This window comes from Scyliorhinus canicula, unplaced genomic scaffold (genome assembly GCF_902713615.1).
Source record: "Scyliorhinus canicula unplaced genomic scaffold, sScyCan1.1, whole genome shotgun sequence".
Taxonomy (NCBI): domain Eukaryota; kingdom Metazoa; phylum Chordata; class Chondrichthyes; order Carcharhiniformes; family Scyliorhinidae; genus Scyliorhinus; species Scyliorhinus canicula.
This window is the reverse complement of record NW_024055542.1, coordinates 380,012-399,324: the sequence shown is the minus strand read 5'-3', so window position 1 is coordinate 399,324 and position 19,313 is coordinate 380,012. Positions and strand designations below refer to the sequence as shown.

Here is a 19,313-nt window from a genome sequence, read left to right as displayed (position 1 = left end):
CGAGGGGCCAGGTGGCCTACTCCTTCTCCTAGATCTTATGTTCTTATGTTAAACATTAATCTTAGAGTGAGGCAGATTTTGAGGAACATTCTAGAGACATAGGGGACGTCTATAAATCTTTAGAGAACAATAACCAATCGACCCTTAACTAAAACAGGAATATAGTTCATTGGATTGGGCCCATAAAAGGTACTTATCCTTAATTTCAGAGTGTACCTGAAAGGAACAACCAGGAACAGAAGTTGAAAAATACGAAAAATGGCAATTAGCGCAATTCTCTTGTCCTGGAATACAGTCGAGAAAGATGAAGCAATGAAACAAGATTGTAAGAAAATAAAAGAGCTAAATAAATCCTGGAATAGAGAGACGAATCAAGACGGAGACGTCTCATTCTTTGTTAGAGTGCCTAAAGCCCTTCAACATAGAGTTCCAGTCGGCATTCGTAAAGCACTTTGTAAATTTGCATTTGAAAAGCAAGCTGAATCACTAATTAAGTTCGGGCACAGAGAGAAGCTTGCAACTGCTCAAGTGGCAAAGAGTGCTCCAAACTGGTTAAAATGATTGACGACGAAAACATGAAAGAACTAATGCAGATCCCTAGTGAACACAAAAGTAAGTCTGAAGTGGCAAACAAATACACAAAACCGCTGCAGAAAAATGAAGCATTAGAATTGGAAAATTACGAGGAATCAGTCCTAGAATCAGATAGCACAATAAAAACAGGATGGTTTCAAACAAATTTTACAAATAAAATAGAAGATGAATGGGAGCAGACGAGACTTATAAAAAAATTGTACGTTGGAGGAAAGCAGATCCACTTAGTGATCTTTACAATTTGGTGATCTCACTACAATTTAGTGATCTTTACGGGCACTCTACAAATGCCCGACTGGATGTCCAAGTTAATCCTTCTAATAGAAAAGGGAAATTAGGGGCAGGGATTTCAGGAGTATTGGCTCATAGTTATAATCCATAGTGGTATAGTGGTTAGTATCCCCGCCTGTCACGCGGGGATACTTGTCTCCTCAATATTCCTGTGAAGGGATGGCGATTGAGACATGTAGCAAGTATAACAAACACCACGTTAATGTCCAACAGGTCTGTTTCAAACACGAGTTTTCGGAGCAATTGTCCTTCCTCAGTTGAATCTGACGAATCAGCATTCACCTGAGGAAGGAGCAGTGCTCATAAACTGGTGTTTGAAACAAACCTGTTGGACTTTAACCTGGTGTTGTAAGAATTCTTACTGTACTCACCCAAGTCCAAAGCGGGCATTTCCACAACAATTGAACCATGAGCCGACTTGCGGATGTCAGGGTCTGAAGTGAACATCCGTATCAATACCTACAGCTCAACGCACACGGAAGTGTTTGGGTGTTCTGCATTCTGTCTTCCAAAGTTAACCTCGATCGTCAATTAACACGGTATGTAGTTGCCACAGCAATTACTGATTTCAAAGGAAAAGCAAGAAACTGCAGAAAACCTAGTCATTTTAGAGGGGAAGCAAGCCTCAGTGAGCCAGGTGTCACGCAGTTCCTCGTTAGTATAGTGGTTAGTATCCCCGCCTGTCACGCGGGAGACCGGGGTTCAATTCCCCGACCGGGAGTTTGTACCTCTTCAGGAAGAAAACGGCAATCCTCTTTAAAAGTGGCACACCAGCTGTCAAATCCGCCATGGCACATCGCCCAAGAGATGCACTCGACAAGGGCGTCCTGGAAACATATCTTTAAATACGCCCACGCCAATATTGTGCTGCACTCGGTCGGTCAGCGAACAGGGCATATATCGTTTTCATTTTCCACATTTGTCCGTTTTGAAGTTCAAATGCAAACTTCAACGTGCGCCATTTGTCGCACACGATCTTCATTCGCAAAAACGACACAATTGAAACACATTTCTTCAAAGGTCACCACAGCCAAGTCGTGAACAATGAGACAATCAAGGAGGATCGGGCAGTAACTCACGACTGCTCGTCAGGAACAGAATCGCCGATGCAGCTGACCTGCATGCTGTGATATTCAATAACGGTCTTCCAAACGCGACAAGAATGCAAAAACTGTACGCAGAATGTAATAATTTAAAGTACCGGATCATCTCGCAACACGCACAAGCTTCCATCCAAGAATAGTGTTGTATAGTGAGGCATAGTGGATCCTTCTTAACCGTGTGTCCTTAATTTCACTTCTGTTCATTTTTGCTTCAATAACCTTTTCAATTTACCGAAGTGGCAGGAAATGAAATCAGCCTGTTAGTGGACAGAACGTCATTGTTAATACATGCAGAACCGACCCGGAGAGGCTGTCGCCTGGTCCCCCAATCTTCAGAAACTATTGTACCCAAAAGTCTGATGCATAATGTTCGTGCTGACATTTTAAATAGTGGCCCTGGTTAGAAAACTGGTTAATTGAAATCGTTTTTTTATGGTGCCAAGTGCAATTTCGAAAATATTTTCTGCTGCATCTCATGCCTCTGGAACAGGTCTCCTCAATATTCCTGTGAAGCGATGGCGATTGAGACATGTAGCAAGTATAACAAACACCACGTTAATGTCCAACAGGTCTGTTTCAAACACGAGCTTTCGGAGCAATTGTCCTTCCGCAGGCGAATCTGAGGAATCAGCATTCACCTGAGGAAGGAGCAGTGCTCCGAAAACTAGTGTTTGAAACAAACCTGTTGGACTTTAACCTGGTGTTGTAAGAATTCTTACTGTACTCACCCAAGTCCAAAGCGGGCATTTCCACAACAATTGAACCATGAGCCGACTTGCGGATGTCAGGGTCTGAAGGGAACATCCGCATCAATACTTACAGCTCAACACACACGGAAGTGTTTGGGTGTTCTGCATTCTGTCTTCCAAAGTTAACCTCGATCGTCAATTAACACGGTAGGTAGTTGCCACAGCAATTACTGATTTAACAGGAAAAGCAAGAAACTGCAGAAAACCTAGTCATTTTAGAGGGGAAGCAACCCTCAGTGAGCCAGGTTGGTGCCAGGTGTCACGCAGTTCCTCGTTAGTATAGTGGTTAGTATCCCCGCCTGTCACGCGGGAGAACGGGGTTCAATTCCCCGACCGGGGGTTTGTACCTCTCCTGGAAGAAAACGGCAGTCCTTTTTAAAAGTGGCACATCAGCTGTCAAATCCGCCAAGGCACATCGCCCAAGAGATGTTCTCGACGGGGCGTCCTGCAAACATATCGTTAAATCCGCCCACGCCAATATTGTGCTGCACTCGGTCCTTCAGCGAACGGGGAACATATCGTTTTCATTTTCCACATTTGTCCGTATAGAAGTTCAAATGCAACCTTCAACGTGCGCCATTTGTCGCACACGATCTTCATTCGCAAATACGACACAATTGAAACACATTTCAAAGGCCACCACAGCCAAGTTGTGAACAATGAGACAATCAAGGAGGATCGGGCAGTAACTCACGACTGCTCGTCAGGAACAGAATCGCCGATGCAGCTGACCTGCATGCTGTGATATTCAATAACGGTCTTCCAAACGCGACAAGAATGCAAAAACTGTACGCAGAATGTAATAATTTGAAGTACAGGATCATCTCGCAACACACACAAGCTTCCATCCAAGAATAATTTTGTATAGTGAGGCATAGTGGATCCTTCTTAACGGTGTGTCCTGAATTTCACTTCTGTTCATTTTTGCTTCAATAACCTTTTCAATTTACCGAAGTGGCAGGAAATGAAATCAGCCTGTTAGTGCACAGAACGTCATTGTTAATACATGCAGAACCGACCCGGAGAGGCTTTCCCCTGGTCCCCCAATCTTCTGAAACTATTGTACCCAACGTCGACATGATTCGTGAATTTTGAACCTGCCTATCCCACCGCTCTTTATATTGTGTCCTGTTATTGAACAAAAACGTTCAATTCAATGTGTTTACTGGGAAAAGCAAGGATGCGCATCCCCTGGTTTGCACAAAAGTCTGATGCATAATGTTCGTGCAGACATTTTAAATCGTGGCCCTGGTTAGACAACTGGTTAATTGAAATCGTTTTTTTATGGTGCCAAGTGCAATTTCGAAAATATTTTCTGCTGCATCTCATGCCTCTGGAACAGATCTCCTCAATATTCCTGTGAAGCGATGGCGATTGAGCCATGTAGCAAGTATAACAAACACCACGTTAATGTCCAACAGGTCTGTTTCAAACAAGAGCTTTCTGAGCAATTGTCCTTCCTCAGTTCAATCTGACGAATCAGCATTCACCTGAGGAAGGAGCAGTGCTCATAAACTAGTGTTTGAAACAAACCTGTTGGACTTTAACCTGGTGTTGTAAGAATTCTTACTGTACTCACCCAAGTCCAAAGCGGGCATTTCCACAACAATTGAACCATGAGCCGACTTGCGGATGTCAGGGTCTGAAGTGAACATCCGTATCAATACCTACAGCTCAACGCACACTTAAGTGTTTGGGTGTTCTGCATTCTGTCTTCCAAAGTTAACCTCGATCGTCATTTAACACGGTATGTAGTTGCCACAGCAATTACTGATTTCACAGGGAAAGCAAGAAACTGCAGAAAACCTAGTCATTTTAGAGGGGAAGCAAGCCTCAGTGAGCCATATGTCACGCAGTTCCTCGTTAGTATAGTGGTTAGTATCCCCGCCTGTCACGCGGGAGACCGGTGTTCAATTCCCCGACGGGGAGTTTGTACCTCTCCTGGAAGAAAACAGCAAACCTTTTGAAAAGTGGCACACTAACTGTCAAATCCGCCATGGCACATCGCCCAAGAGATGCACTCGACAAGGGCGTCCTGGAAACATATCTTTAAATCCGCCCACGCCAATATTGTGCTGCACTCGGTCGGTCAGCGAACAGGGCATACATCGTTTTCATTTTCCACATTTGTCCGTTTTGAAGTTCAAATGCAAACTTCAACGTGCGCCATTTGTCGCACACGATCTTCATTCGCAAAAACGACACAATTGAAACACATTTCTTCAAAGGTCACCACAGCCAAGTCGTGAACAATGAGACAATCAAGGAGGATCGGGCAGTAACTCACGACTGCTCGTCAGGAACAGAATCGCCGATGCAGCTGACCTGCATGCTGTGATATTCAATAACGGTCTTCCAAACGCGACAAGAATGCAAAAACTGTACGCAGAATGTAATAATTTGAAGTACCGGATCATCTCGCAACACACACAAGCTTCCATCCAAGAATAATGTTGTATAGTGAGGCATAGTGGATCCTTCTTAACGGTGTGTCCTGAATTTCACTTCTGTTCATTTTTGCTTCAATAAACTTTTCAATTTACCGAAGTGGCAGGAAATGAAATCAGCCTGTTAGTGTAAAGAACATCATTGTTAATACATGCAGAACCGACCCGGAGAGGCTGTCCCCAGGTCCCCCAATCTTCAGAAACTATTGTACCCAACGTCGACATGATTCGTGAATTTGGAACCTACCGATCCCACCGCTCTTTATATTGTGTCCTGTTATTGAACAAAAACGTTTAATTCAATGTGTTTGCTGGGAAAAGCAAGGATAGCGCATCCCCTGGTTTGCACAAAAGTCTGATGCATAATGTTCGTGCTGACATTTTAAATAGTGGCCCTGGTTAGACAACTGGTTAATTGAAATCGTTTTTTTATGGTGCCAAGTGTAATTTCGAAAATATTTTCTGCTGCATCTCATGCCTCTGGAACAGATGTCCTCAATATTCCTGTGAAGCGATGGCGATTGAGCCATGTAGCAAGTATAACAATCACCACGTTAATGTCCAACAGGTCTGTTTGAAACACGAGCTTTCGGAGCAATTGTCCTTCCTCAGGTGAATCTGAGGAATCAGCATTCACCTGAGGAAGGAGCAGTGCTCCGAAAACTAGTGTTTGAAACAAACCTGTTGGACTTTAACCTGGTGTTGTAAGAATTCTTACTGTACTCACCCAAGTCCAAAGCGGGCATTTCCACAACAATTGAACCATGAGCCGACTTGCAGATGTCAGGGTCTGAAGTGAACATCCGCATCAATACTTACAGCTCAACACACACGAAGTGTTTGGGTGTTCTGCATTCTGTCCTTCCAAAGTTAACCTCGATCGTCATTAACACGGTAGGTAGTTGCCACAGCAATTACTGATTTAACAGGAAAAGCAAGAAACTGCAGAAAACCTAGTCATTTTAGAGGGGAAGCAACTCTCAGTGAGCCAGGTTGGGGCCAGGTGTCACGCAGTTCCTCGTTAGTATAGTGGTTAGTATCCCCGCCTGTCACGCGGGAGACCGCGGTTCAATTCCCCGACGGGGAGTTTGTACCTCTCCTGGAAGAAAACGGTAAACCTTTTGAAAAGTGGCACACCAGCTGTCAAATCCGCCATGGCACATCGCCCAAGAGATGCACTCGACAAGGGCGTCCTGGAAACATATCTTTAAATACGCCCTTGTTACCTTGTTAGTATAGTGGTTAGTGTCCCCGCCTGTCACGCGGGAGAACGGGGTTCAATTCCCCCACCGGGCGTTTGTACCTCTCCTGGAAGAAAACGGCAATCCATTTTAAAAGTGGCACATCAGCTGTCAAATCCGCCAAGGCACATCGCCCAAGAGACGGGGCATCCTGCAAACATATCTTCAAATCCGCCCACGCCAATATTGTGCTGCACTCGGTCGTTCACCGAACGGGGCACATATCGTTTTCATTTTCCACATTTGTCCGTATAGAAGTTCAAATGCAACCTTCAACCTGTGCCATTTGTCGCACACGATCTTCATTCGCAAAAACGACACAATTAAAACACATTTCAAAGGTCACCACAGCCAAGTTGTGAACAATGAGACAATCAAGGAGGATCGGGCAGTAACTCACGACTGCTCGTCAGGAACAGAATCGCCGATGCAGCTGACCTGCATGCTGTGATATTCAATAACGGTCTTCCAAACGCGACAAGAATGCAAAAACTTTACGCAGAATGTAATAATTTGAAGTACCGGATCATCTCGCAACACGCACAAGCTTCCATCCAAGAATAGTGTTGTATAGTGAGGCATAGTGGATCCTTCTTAACCGGTGTGTCCTGAATTTCACTTCTGTTCATTTTTGCTTCAATAACCTTTTCAATTTACCGAAGTAGCAGGAAATGAAATCAGCCTGTTAGTGTACAGAACGTCATTGTTAATACATGTAGAACCGACCCGGAGAGGCTGTCCCCTGGTCCCCCAATCTTCAGAAACTATTGTACCCAACGTCGACATGATTCGTGAATTTGGAAACTGCCTATTCCACCGCTCTTTATATTCTGTCCTGTTATTGAACAAAAACGTTTAATTCAATGTGTTTGCTTGGAAAAGCAAGGATGCGCATCTCATGCCTCAGGAATAGATCTCCTCAATATTCCTGTGAAGCGATGGCGATTGAGACATGTAGCAGTCGACATGAGCCGACTTGCGGATGTCAGGGTCTGAAGTGAACATCCGCATCACTACTTACAGCTCAACACACACGGAAGTGTTTGGGTGTTCTGCATTCTGTCTTCCAAAGTTAACCTCGATCGTCAATTAACACGGTAGGTAGTTGCCACAGCAATTACTGATTTAACAGGAAAAGCAAGAAACTGCAGAAAATCTAGTCATTTTAGAGGGGAAGCAACCCTCAGTGAGCCAGGTTGGGGCCAGGTGTCACGCAGTTCCTCGTTAGTATAGTGGTTAGTATCCCGGCCTGTCACGCGGGAGACCGGGGTTCAATTCCCCGACGGGGAGTTTGTACCTCTCCAGGAAGAAAACGGCAATCCTTTTTAAAAGTGGCACATCAGCTGTCAAATCCGCCAAGGCACATCGCCCAAGAGATGCACTCGACAAGGGCGTCCTGGAAACATATCTTTAAATACGCCCACGCCAATATTGTGCTGCACTCGGTCGGTCAGCGAACAGGGCACATATCGTTTTCATTTTCCACATTTGTCCGTTTTGAAGTTCAAATGCAAACTTCAACGTGCGCCATTTGTCGCACACGATCTTCATTCGCAAAAACGACACAATTGAAACACATTTCTTCAAAGATCACCACAGCCAAGTCGTGAACAATGAGACAATCAAGGAGGATCGGGCAGTAACTCACGACTGCTCGTCAGGAACAGAATCGCCGATGCAGCTGACCTGCATGCTGTGATATTCAATAACGGTCTTCCAAACGCGACAAGAATGCAAAAACTGTACGCAGAATGTAATAATTTGAAGTACCGGATCATCTCGCAACACGCACAAGCTTCCATCCAAGAATAGTGTTGTATAGTGAGGCATAGTGGATCCTTCTTAACCGGTGTGTCCTGAATTTCACTTCTGTTCATTTTTGCTTCAATAACCTTTTCTATTTACCGAAGTAGCAGGAAATGAAATCAGCCTGTTAGTGTAAAGAACATCATTGTTAATACATGCAGAACCGACCCGGAGAGGCTTTCCCCTGGTCCCCCAATCTTCAGAAACTATTGTACCCAACGTCGACATGATTCGTGAATTTGGAACCTACCGATCCCACCGCTCTTTATATTGTGTCCTGTTATTGAACAAAAACGTTTAATTCAATATGTTTTCTGGGAAAAGCAAGGATACGCATCCCCTGGTTTGCACAAAAGTCTGATGCATAATGTTCGTGCTGACATTTTAAATAGTGGCCCTGGTTAGACAACTGGTTAATTGAAATCGTTTTTTTATGGTGCCAAGTGTAATTTCGAAAATATTTTCTGCTGCATCTCATGCCTCTGGAACAGATGTCCTCAATATTCCTGTGAAGCGATGGCGATTGAGCCATGTAGCAAGTATAACAACACCACGTTAATGTCCAACAGGTCTGTTTCAAACACGAGCTTTCGGAGCAATTGTCCTTCCTCAGGTGAATCTGAGGAATCAGCATTCACCTGAGGAAGGAGCAGTGCTCCGAAAACTAGTGTTTGAAACAAACCTGTTGGACTTTAACCTGGTGTTGTAAGAATTCTTACTGTACTCACCCAAGTCCAAAGCGGGCATTTCCACAACAATTGAACCATGAGCCGACTTGCGGATGTCAGGGTCTGAAGTGAACATCCGCATCAATACTTACAGCTCAACACACACGGAAGTGTTTGGGTGTTCTGCATTCTGTCTTCCAAAGTTAACCTCGATCGTCAATTAACACGGTAGGTAGTTGCCACAGCAATTACTGATTTAACAGGAAAAGCAAGAAACTGCAGAAAATCTAGTCATTTTAGAGGGGAAGCAACCCTCAGTGAGCCAGGTTGGGGCCAGGTGTCCCGCAGTTCCTCGTTAGTATAGTGGTTAGTATCCCCGCCTGTCACGCGGGAGACCGGGGTTCAATTCCCCGACGGGGGAGTTTGTACCTCTCCTGGAAGAAAACGGCAGTCCTTTTTAAAAGTGGCACATCAGCTGTCAAATCCGCCAAGGCACATCGCCCAAGAGATGTCCTCGACGGGGCGTCCTGCAAACATATCTTTAAATCCGCCCACGCCAATATTGTGCTGCACTCGGTCGTTCAGCGAACGGGGAACATATCGTTTTCATTTTCCACATTTGTCCGTATAGAAGTTCAAATGCAACCTTCAACGTGCGCCATTTGTCGCACACGATCTTCATTCGCAAAAACGACACAATTGAAACACATTTCAAAGGCCACCACAGCCAAGTTGTGAACAATGAGACAATCAAGGAGGATCGGGCAGTAACTCACGACTGCTCGTCAGGAACAGAATCGCCGATGCAGCTGACCTGCATGCTGTGATATTCAATAACGGTCTTCCAAACGCGACAAGAATGCAAAAACTGTACGCAGAATGTAATAATTTGAAGTACAGGATCATCTCGCAACACACACAAGCTTCCATCCAAGAATAATTTTGTATAGTGAGGCATAGTGGATCCTTCTTAACGGTGTGTCCTGAATTTCACTTCTGTTCATTTTTGCTTCAATAACCTTTTCAATTTACCGAAGTGGCAGGAAATGAAATCAGCCTGTTAGTGGACAGAACGTCATTGTTAATACATGCAGAACCGACCCGGAGAGGCTTTCCCCTGTTCCCCCAATCTTCTGAAACTATTGTACCCAACGTCGACATGATTCGTGAATTTGGAACCTGCCTATCCCACCGCTCTTTATATTGTGTCCTGTTATTGAACAAAAACGTTCAATTCAATTTACTGGGAAAAGCAAAGATGCGCATCCCCTGGTTTGCACAAAAGTCTGATGCATAATGTTCGTGCTGACATTTTAAATCGTGGCCCTGGTTAGACAACTGGTTAATTGAAATCGTTTTTTTATGGTGCCAAGTGCAATTTCGAAAATATTTTCTGCTGCATCTCATGCCTCTGGAACAGATCTCCTCAATATTCCTGTGAAGCGATGGCGATTGAGCCATGTAGCAAGTATAACAAACACCACGTTAATGTCCAACAGGTCTGTTTCAAACAAGAGCTTTCGGAGCAATTGTCCTTCCTCAGTTGAATCTGACGAATCAGCATTCACCTGAGGAAGGAGCAGTGCTCATAAACTAGTGTTTGAAACAAACCTGTTGGACTTTAACCTGGTGTTGTAAGAATTCTTACTGTACTCACCCAAGTCCAAAGCGGGCATTTCCACAACAATTGAACCATGAGCCGACTTGCGGATGTCAGGGTCTGAAGTGAACATCCGTATCAATACTTACAGCTCAACGCACACGGAAGTGTTTGGGTGTTCTGCATTCTGTCTTCCAAAGTTAACCTCGATCGTCATTTAACACGGTATGTAGTTGCCACAGCAATTACTGATTTCACAGGGAAAGCAAGAAACTGCAGAAAACCTAGTCATTTTAGAGGGGAAGCAAGCCTCAGTGAGCCATGTGTCACGCAGTTCCTCGTTAGTATAGTGGTTAGTATCCCCGCCTGTCACGCGGGAGACCGGGGTTCAATTCCCCGACGGGGAGTTTGTACCTCTCCTGGAAGAAAACAGCAAACCTTTTGAAAAGTGGCACACTAACTGTCAAATCCGCCATGGCACATCGCCCAAGAGATGCACTCGACAAGGGCGTCCTGGAAACATATCTTTAAATACGCCCACGCCAATATTGTGCTGCACTCGGTCGGTCGGTCATTTTCCACATTTGTCCGTTTTGAAGTTTAAATGCAAACTTCAACGTGCGCCATTTGTCGCACACGATCTTCATTCGCAAAAACGACACAATTGAAACACATTTCTTCAAAGGTCACCACAGCCAAGTCGTGAACAATGAGACAATCAAGGAGGATCGGGCAGTAACTCACAACTGCTCGTCAGGAACAGAATCGCCGATGCAGCTGACCTGCATGCTGTGATATTCAATAACGGTCTTCCAAACGCGACAAGAATGCAAAAACTGTACGCAGAATGTAATAATTTGAAGTACCGGATCATCTCGCAACACGCACAAGCTTCCATCCAAGAATAGTGTTGTATAGTGAGGCATAGTGGATCCTTCTTAACGGTGTGTCCTGAATTTCACTTCTGTTCATTTTTGCTTCAATAACCTTTTCTATTTACCGAAGTAGCAGGAAATGAAATCAGCCTGTTAGTGTAAAGAACATCATTGTTAATACATGCAGAACCGACCCGAAGAGGCTGTCCCCAGGTCCCCCAATCTTCAGAAACTATTGTACCCAACGTCGACATGATTCGTGAATTTGGAACCTGCCGATCCCACCGCTCTTTATATTGTGTCCTGTTATTGAACAAAAACGTTTAATTCAATGTGTTTGCTGGGAAAAGCAAGGATACGCATCCCCTGGTTTGCACAAAAGTCTGATGCATAATGTTCGTGCTGACATTTTAAATAGTGGCCCTGGTTAGACAACTGGTTAATTGAAATCGTTTTTTTATGGTGCCAAGTGTAATTTCGAAAATATTTTCTGCTGCATCTCATGCCTCTGGAACAGATCTCCTCAATATTCCTGTGAAGCGATGGCGATTGAGCCATGTAGCAAGTATAACAAACACCACGTTAATGTCCAACAGGTCTGTTTGAAACACGAGCTTTCGGAGCAATTGTCCTTCCTCAGGTGAATCTGAGGAATCAGCATTCACCTGAGGAAGGAGCAGTGCTCCGAAAACTAGTGTTTGAAACAAACCTGTTGGACTTTAACCTGGTGTTGTAAGAATTCTTACTGTACTCACCCAAGTCCAAAGCGGGCATTTCCACAACAATTGAACCATGAGCCGACTTGCGGATGTCAGGGTCTGAAGTGAACATCCGCATCAATACTTACAGCTCAACACACACGAAAGTGTTTGGGTGTTCTGCATTCTGCCTTCCAAAGTTAACCTCGATCGTCAATTAACACGGTAGGTAGTTGCCACAGCAATTACTGATTTAACAGGAAAAGCAAGAAACTGCAGAAAACCTAGTCATTTTAGAGGGGAAGCAACTCTCAGTGAGCCAGGTTGGGGCCAGGTGTCACGCAGTTCCTCGTTAATATAGTGGTTAGTATCCCCGCCTGTCACGCGGGAGACCGCGGTTCAATTCCCCGACGGGGAGTTTGTACCTCTCCTGGAAGAAAACGGTAAACCTTTTGAAAAGTGGCACACCAGCTGTCAAATCCGCCATGGCACATCGCCCAAGAGATGCACTCGACAAGGGCGTCCTGGAAACATATCTTTAAATACGCCCTTGTTACCTTGTTAGTATAGTGGTTAGTGTCCCCGCCTGTCACGCGGGAGAACGGGGTTCAATTCCCCGACCGGGCGTTTGTACCTCTCCTGGAAGAAAACGGCAATCCATTTTAAAAGTGGCACATCAGCTGTCAAATCCGCCAAGGCACATCGCCCAAGAGACGGGGCATCCTGCAAACATATCTTCAAATCCGCCCACGCCAATATTGTGCTGCACTCGGTCGTTCACCGAACGGGGCACATATCGTTTTCATTTTCCACATTTGTCCGTATAGAAGTTCAAATGCAACCTTCAACCTGTGCCATTTGTCGCACACGATCTTCATTCGCAAAAACGACACAATTAAAACACATTTCAAAGGTCACCACAGCCAAGTTGTGAACAATGAGACAATCAAGGAGGATCGGGCAGTAACTCACGACTGCTCGTCAGGAACAGAATCGCCGATGCAGCTGACCTGCATGCTGTGATATTCAATAACGGTCTTCCAAACGCGACAAGAATGCAAAAACTTTACGCAGAATGTAATAATTTGAAGTACCGGATCATCTCGCAACACGCACAAGCTTCCATCCAAGAATAGTGTTGTATAGTGAGGCATAGTGGATCCTTCTTAACCGTGTGTCCTGAATTTCACTTCTGTTCATTTTTGCTTCAATAACCTTTTCAATTTACCGAAGTAGCAGGAAATGAAATCAGCCTGTTAGTGTACAGAACGTCATTGTTAATACATGTAGAACCGACCCGGAGAGGCTGTCCCCTGGTCCCCCAATCTTCAGAAACTATTGTACCCAACGTCGACATGATTCGTGAATTTGGAAACTGCCTATTTCACCGCTCTTTATATTCTGTCCTGTTATTGAACAAAAACGTTTAATTCAATGTGTTTGCTTGGAAAAGCAAGGATGCGCATCTCATGCCTCAGGAATAGATCTCCTCAATATTCCTGTGAAGCGATGGCGATTGAGACATGTAGCAGTCGACATGAGCCGACTTGCGGATGTCAGGGTCTGAAGTGAACATCCGCATCACTACTTACAGCTCAACACACACGGAAGTGTTTGGGTGTTCTGCATTCTGTCTTCCAAAGTTAACCTCGATCGTCAATTAACACGGTAGGTAGTTGCCACAGCAATTACTGATTTAACAGGAAAAGCAAGAAACTGCAGAAAATCTAGTCATTTTAGAGGGGAAGCAACCCTCAGTGAGCCAGGTTGGGGCCAGGTGTCACGCAGTTCCTCGTTAGTATAGTGGTTAGTATCCCCGCCTGTCACGCGGGAGACCGGGGTTCAATTCCCCGACGGGGAGTTTGTACCTCTCCAGGAAGAAAACGGCAATCCTTTTTAAAAGTGGCACATCAGCTGTCAAATCCGCCAAGGCACATCGCCCAAGAGATGCACTCGACAAGGGCGTCCTGGAAACATATCTTTAAATACGCCCACGCCAATATTGTGCTGCACTCGGTCGGTCAGCGAACAGGGCACATATCGTTTTCATTTTCCACATTTGTCCGTATAGAAGTTCAAATGCAAACTTCAACGTGCGCCATTTGTCGCACACGATCTTCATTCGCAAAAACGACACAATTGAAACACATTTCTTCAAAGGTCACCACAGCCAAGTCGTGAACAATGAGACAATCAAGGAGGATCGGGCAGTAACTCACGACTGCTCGTCAGGAACAGAATCGCCGATGCAGCTGACCTGCATGCTGTGATATTCAATAACGGTCTTCCAAACGCGACAAGAATGCAAAAACTGTACGCAGAATGTAATAATTTGAAGTACCGGATCATCTCGCAACACGCACAAGCTTCCATCCAAGAATAGTGTTGTATAGTGAGGCATAGTGGATCCTTCTTAACGGTGTGTCCTGAATTTCACTTCTGTTCATTTTTGCTTCAATAACCTTTTCAATTTACCGAAGTAGCAGGAAATGAAATCAGCCTGTTAGTGTACAGAACGTCATTGTTAATACATGCAGAACCGACCCGGAGAGGCTGTCCCCTGGTCCCCCAATCTTCAGAAACTATTGTACCCAACGTCGACATGATTCGTGAATTTGGAACCTGCCGATCCCACCGCTCTTTATATTGTGTCCTGTTATTGAACAAAAACGTTTAATTCAATGTGTTTTCTGGGAAAAGCAAGGATACGCATCCCCTGGTTTGCACAAAAGTCTGATGCATAATGTTCGTGCTGACATTTTAAATAGTGGCCCTGGTTAGACAACTGGTTAATTGAAATCGTTTTTTTATGGTGCCAAGTGTAATTTCGAAAATATTTTCTGCTGCATCTCATGCCTCAGGAATAGATCTCCTCAATATTCCTGTGAAGCGATGGCGATTGAGACATGTAGCAAGTATAACAAACACCACGTTAATGTCCAACAGGTCTGTTTGAAACACGAGCTTTCGGAGCAATTGTCCTTCCTCAGGTGAATCTGAGGAATCAGCATTCACCTGAGGAAGGAGCAGTGCTCCGAAAACTAGTGTTTGAAACAAACCTGTTGGACTTTAACCTGGTGTTGTAAGAATTCTTACTGTACTCACCCAAGTCCAAAGCGGGCATTTCCACAACAATTGAACCATGAGCCGACTTGCGGATGTCAGGGTCTGAAGTGAACATCCGCATCAATACTTACAGCTCAACACACACGGAAGTGTTTGGGTGTTCTGCATTCTGTCTTCCAAAGTTAACCTCGATCGTCATTTAACACGGTAGGTAGTTGCCACAGCAATTACTGATTTAACAGGAAAAGCAAGAAACTGCAGAAAATCTAGTCATTTTAGAGGGGAAGCAACCCTCAGTGAGCCAGGTGGGGCCAGGTGTCACGCAGTTCCTCGTTAGTATAGTGGTTAGTATCCCCGCCTGTCACGCGGGAGACCGGGGATCAATTCCCCGACGGGGAGTCTGTACCTCTCCAGAAAGAAAACGGCAATCCTTTTTAAAAGTGGCACATCAGCTGTCAAATCCGCCAAGGCACATCGCCCAAGTGATGCACTCGACAGGGCGTCCTGGAAACATATCTTTAAATACGCCCACGCCAATATTGTGCTGCACTCGGTCGGTCAGCGAACAGGGCATATATCGTTTTCATTTTCCACATTTGTCCGTTTTGAAGTTCAAATGCAAACTTCAAGGTGGGCCATTTGTCGCACACGATCTTCATTCGCAAAAACGACACAATTGAAACACATTTCTTCAAAGGTCACCACAGCCAAGTCGTGAACAATGAGACAATCAAGGAGGATCGGGCAGTAACTCACGACTGCTCGTCAGGAACAGAATCGCCGATGCAGCTGACCTGCATGCTGTGATATTCAATAACGGTCTTCCAAACGCGACAAGAATGCAAAAACTGTACGCAGAATGTAATAATTTGAAGTACCGGATCATCTCGCAACACGCACAAGCTTCCATCCAAGAATAGTGTTGTATAGTGAGGCATAGTGGATCCTTCTTAACCGTGTGTCCTGAATTTCACTTCTGTTCATTTTTGCTTCAATAACCTTTTCAATTTACCGAAGTAGCAGGAAATGAAATCAGCCTGTTAGTGTACAGAACGTCATTGTTAATACATGCAGAACCGACCCGGAGAGCCTGTCGCCTGGTCCCCCAATCTTCAGAAACTATTGTACCCAAAAGTCTGATGCATAATTTTCGTGCTGACATTTTAAATAGTGGCCCTGGTTAGAAAACTGGTTAATTGAAATCGTTTTTTTATGGTGCCAAGTGCAATTTCGAAAATATTTTCTGCTGCATCTCATGCCTCTGGAACAGGTCTCCTCAATATTCCTGTGAAGCGATGGCGATTGAGACATGTAGCAAGTATAACAAACACCACGTTAAGGTCCAACAGGTCTGTTTCAAACACGAGCTTTCGGAGCAATTGTCCTTCCTCAGTGAATCTGAGGAATCAGCATTCACCTGAGGAAGGAGCAGTGCTCCGAAAACTAGTGTTTGGAAACAACCTGTTGGGACTTTAACCTGGTGTTGTAAGAATTCTTACTGTACTCACCCAAGTCCAAAGCGGGCATTTCCACAACAATTGAACCATGAGCCGACTTGCCGATGTCAGGGTCTGAAGTGAACATCCGTATCAATACTTACATCTCAACGCACACGGAAGTGTTTGGGTGTTCTGCATTCTGTCTTCCAAAGTTAACCTCGATCGTCATTTAACACGGTATGTAGTTGCCACAGCAGTTACTGATTTCACAGGAAAAGCAAAAAAAACTGCAGAAAACCTAGTCGTTTTAGAGGCAAAGCAAGCCTCAGTGAGCCAGGTGGGGCCAGGTGTCACGCAGTTCCTCGTTAGTATAGTGGTTAGTATTCCCGCCTGTCACGCGGGAGACCGGGGTTCAATTCCCCGACGGGGAGTTTGTACCTCTGTAGGAAGATAAAGGCAATCCTTTTTAAAAGTGGCACATCAGCTGTCAAATCCGCCAAGGCACATCGCCCAAGAGATGCACTCGACAAGGGCGTCCTGGAAACATATCTTTAAATACGCCCACGCCAAAATTGTGCTGCACTCGGTCGGTCAGCGAACAGGGCACATATCGTTTTCATTTTCCACATTTGTCCGTATAGAAGTTCAAATGCAAACTTCAACGTGCACCATTTGTCGCACACGATCTTCATTCGCAAAAACGACACAATTGAAACACATTTCTTCAAAGGTCACCACAGCCAAGTTGTGAACAATGAGACAATCAAGGAGGATCGGGCAGTAACTCACGACTGCTCGTCAGGAACAGATTCGCCGTTGCAGCTGACCTGCATGCTGTGATATTCAATAACGGTCTTCCAAACGCGACAAGAATGCAAAAACTGTACGCAGAATGTAATAATTTGAAGTACCGGATCATCTCGCAACACGCACAAGCTTCCATCCAAGAATAGTGTTGTATAGTGAGGCATAGTGGATCCTTCTTAACCGTGTGTCCTGAATTTCACTTCTGTTCATTTTTGCTTCAATAACCTTTTCAATTTACCGAAGTGGCAGGAAATGAAATCAGCCTGTTAGTGTACAGAACGTCATTGTTAATACATGCAGAACCGACCCGGAGAGGCTGTCCCCTGGTCCCCCAATCTTCAGAAACTATTGTACCCAACGTCGACATGATTCGTGAATTTGGAACCTGCCTATCCCACCGCTCTTTATATTGTGTCCTGTTATTGAACAAAAACGTTTAATTCAATGTGTTTGCTGGGAAAAGCAAGGATGCGCATCCCCTGATTTGCACAAAAGTCTGATGCATAATGTTCGTGCTGACATTTTAAATAGTGGCCCTGGTTAGACAACTGGTTAATTGAAATCGTTTTTTTATGGTGCCAAGTGCAATTTCGAAAATATTTTCTGCTGCATCTCATGCCTCTGGAACAGATCTCCTCAATATTCCTGTGAAGCGATGGCGATTGAGACATGTAGCAAGTATAACAAACACCACGTTAATGTCCAACAGGTCTGTTTCAAACACGAGCTTTCGGAGCAATTGTCCTTCCTCAGGTGAATCTGAGGAATCAGCATTCACCTGAGGAAGGAGCAGTGCTCCGAAAACTAGTGTTTGAAACAAACCTGTTGGACTTTAACCTGGTGTTGTAAGAATTCTTACTGTACTCACCCAAGTCCAAAGCGGGCATTTCCACAACAATTGAACCATGAGCCGACTTGCGGATGTCAGGGTCTGAAGTGAACATCCGCATCAATACTTACAGCTCAACACACACGGAAGTGTTTGGGTGTTCTGCATTCTGTCTTCCAAAGTTAACCTCGATCGTCATTTAACACGGTAGGTAGTTGCCACAGCAATTACTGATTTCACAGGAAAAGCAAGAAACTGCAGAAAATCTAGTCATTTTAGAGGGGAAGCAACCCTCAGTGAGCCAGGTGGGGCCAGGTGTCACGCAGTTCCTCGTTAGTATAGTGGTTAGTATCCCCGCCTGTCACGCGGGAGACCGGGGTTCAATTCCCCGACGGGGAGTTTGTACCTCTCCAGGAAGAAAACGGCAATCCTTTTTAAAAGTGGCACATCAGCTGTCAAATCCGCCAAGGCACATCGCCCAAGAGATGTACTCGACAAGGGCGTCCTGGAAACATATCTTTAAATCCGCCCACGCCAAAATTGTGCTGCACTCGGTCGGTCAGCGAACAGGGCACATATCGTTTTCATTTTCCACATTTGTCCGTATAGAAGTTCAAATGCAAACTTCAACGTGCGCCATTTGTCGCACACGATCTTCATTCGCAAAAACGACACAATTGAAACACATTTCTTCAAAGGTCACCACAGCCAAGTTGTGAACAATGAGACAATCAAGGAGGATCGGGCAGTAACTCACGACTGCTCGTCAGGTACAGAATCGCCGATGCAGCTGACCTGCATGCTGTGATATTCAATAACGGTCTTCCAAACGCGACAAGAATGCAAAAACTGTACGCAGAATGTAATAATTTGAAGTACCGGATCATCTCGCAACACGCACAAGCTTCCATTCAAGAATAATGTTGTATAGTGAGGCATAGTGGATCCTTCTTAACGGTGTGTCCTGAATTTCACTTCTGTTCATTTTTGCTTCAATAACCTTTTCAATTTACCGAAGTAGCAGGAAATGAAATCAGCCTGTTAGTGTAAAGAACGTCATTGTTAATACATGCAGAACCGACCCGGAGAGGCTTTCCCCT

General features: G+C 44.8%; 9 non-coding genes across 9 annotated transcripts; all 9 read left to right on the top strand.

Moving 5' to 3' along the window:
- The first annotated feature begins 1,534 nt into the window (after positions 1-1,534).
- Positions 1,535-1,606, top strand: trnad-guc. Its single transcript has one exon. It is a non-coding gene; the product is annotated as a tRNA-Asp (tRNA).
- A 2,988-nt stretch (positions 1,607-4,594) lies between these two features.
- trnad-guc lies at positions 4,595-4,666 on the top strand. The gene has a single exon. It is a non-coding gene; the product is annotated as a tRNA-Asp (tRNA).
- Positions 4,667-7,643: 2,977 nt separating this feature from the next.
- Positions 7,644-7,715, top strand: trnad-guc. Its single transcript has one exon. It is a non-coding gene; the product is annotated as a tRNA-Asp (tRNA).
- A 1,533-nt stretch (positions 7,716-9,248) lies between these two features.
- Positions 9,249-9,320, top strand: trnad-guc. Its single transcript has one exon. It is a non-coding gene; the product is annotated as a tRNA-Asp (tRNA).
- A 1,514-nt stretch (positions 9,321-10,834) lies between these two features.
- Positions 10,835-10,906, top strand: trnad-guc. Its single transcript has one exon. It is a non-coding gene; the product is annotated as a tRNA-Asp (tRNA).
- A 2,955-nt stretch (positions 10,907-13,861) lies between these two features.
- trnad-guc lies at positions 13,862-13,933 on the top strand. The gene has a single exon. It is a non-coding gene; the product is annotated as a tRNA-Asp (tRNA).
- A 1,532-nt stretch (positions 13,934-15,465) lies between these two features.
- trnad-guc lies at positions 15,466-15,537 on the top strand. The gene has a single exon. It is a non-coding gene; the product is annotated as a tRNA-Asp (tRNA).
- Positions 15,538-16,936: 1,399 nt separating this feature from the next.
- trnad-guc lies at positions 16,937-17,008 on the top strand. The gene has a single exon. It is a non-coding gene; the product is annotated as a tRNA-Asp (tRNA).
- Positions 17,009-18,540: 1,532 nt separating this feature from the next.
- Positions 18,541-18,612, top strand: trnad-guc. The gene has a single exon. It is a non-coding gene; the product is annotated as a tRNA-Asp (tRNA).
- Positions 18,613-19,313: the final 701 nt, after the last annotated feature.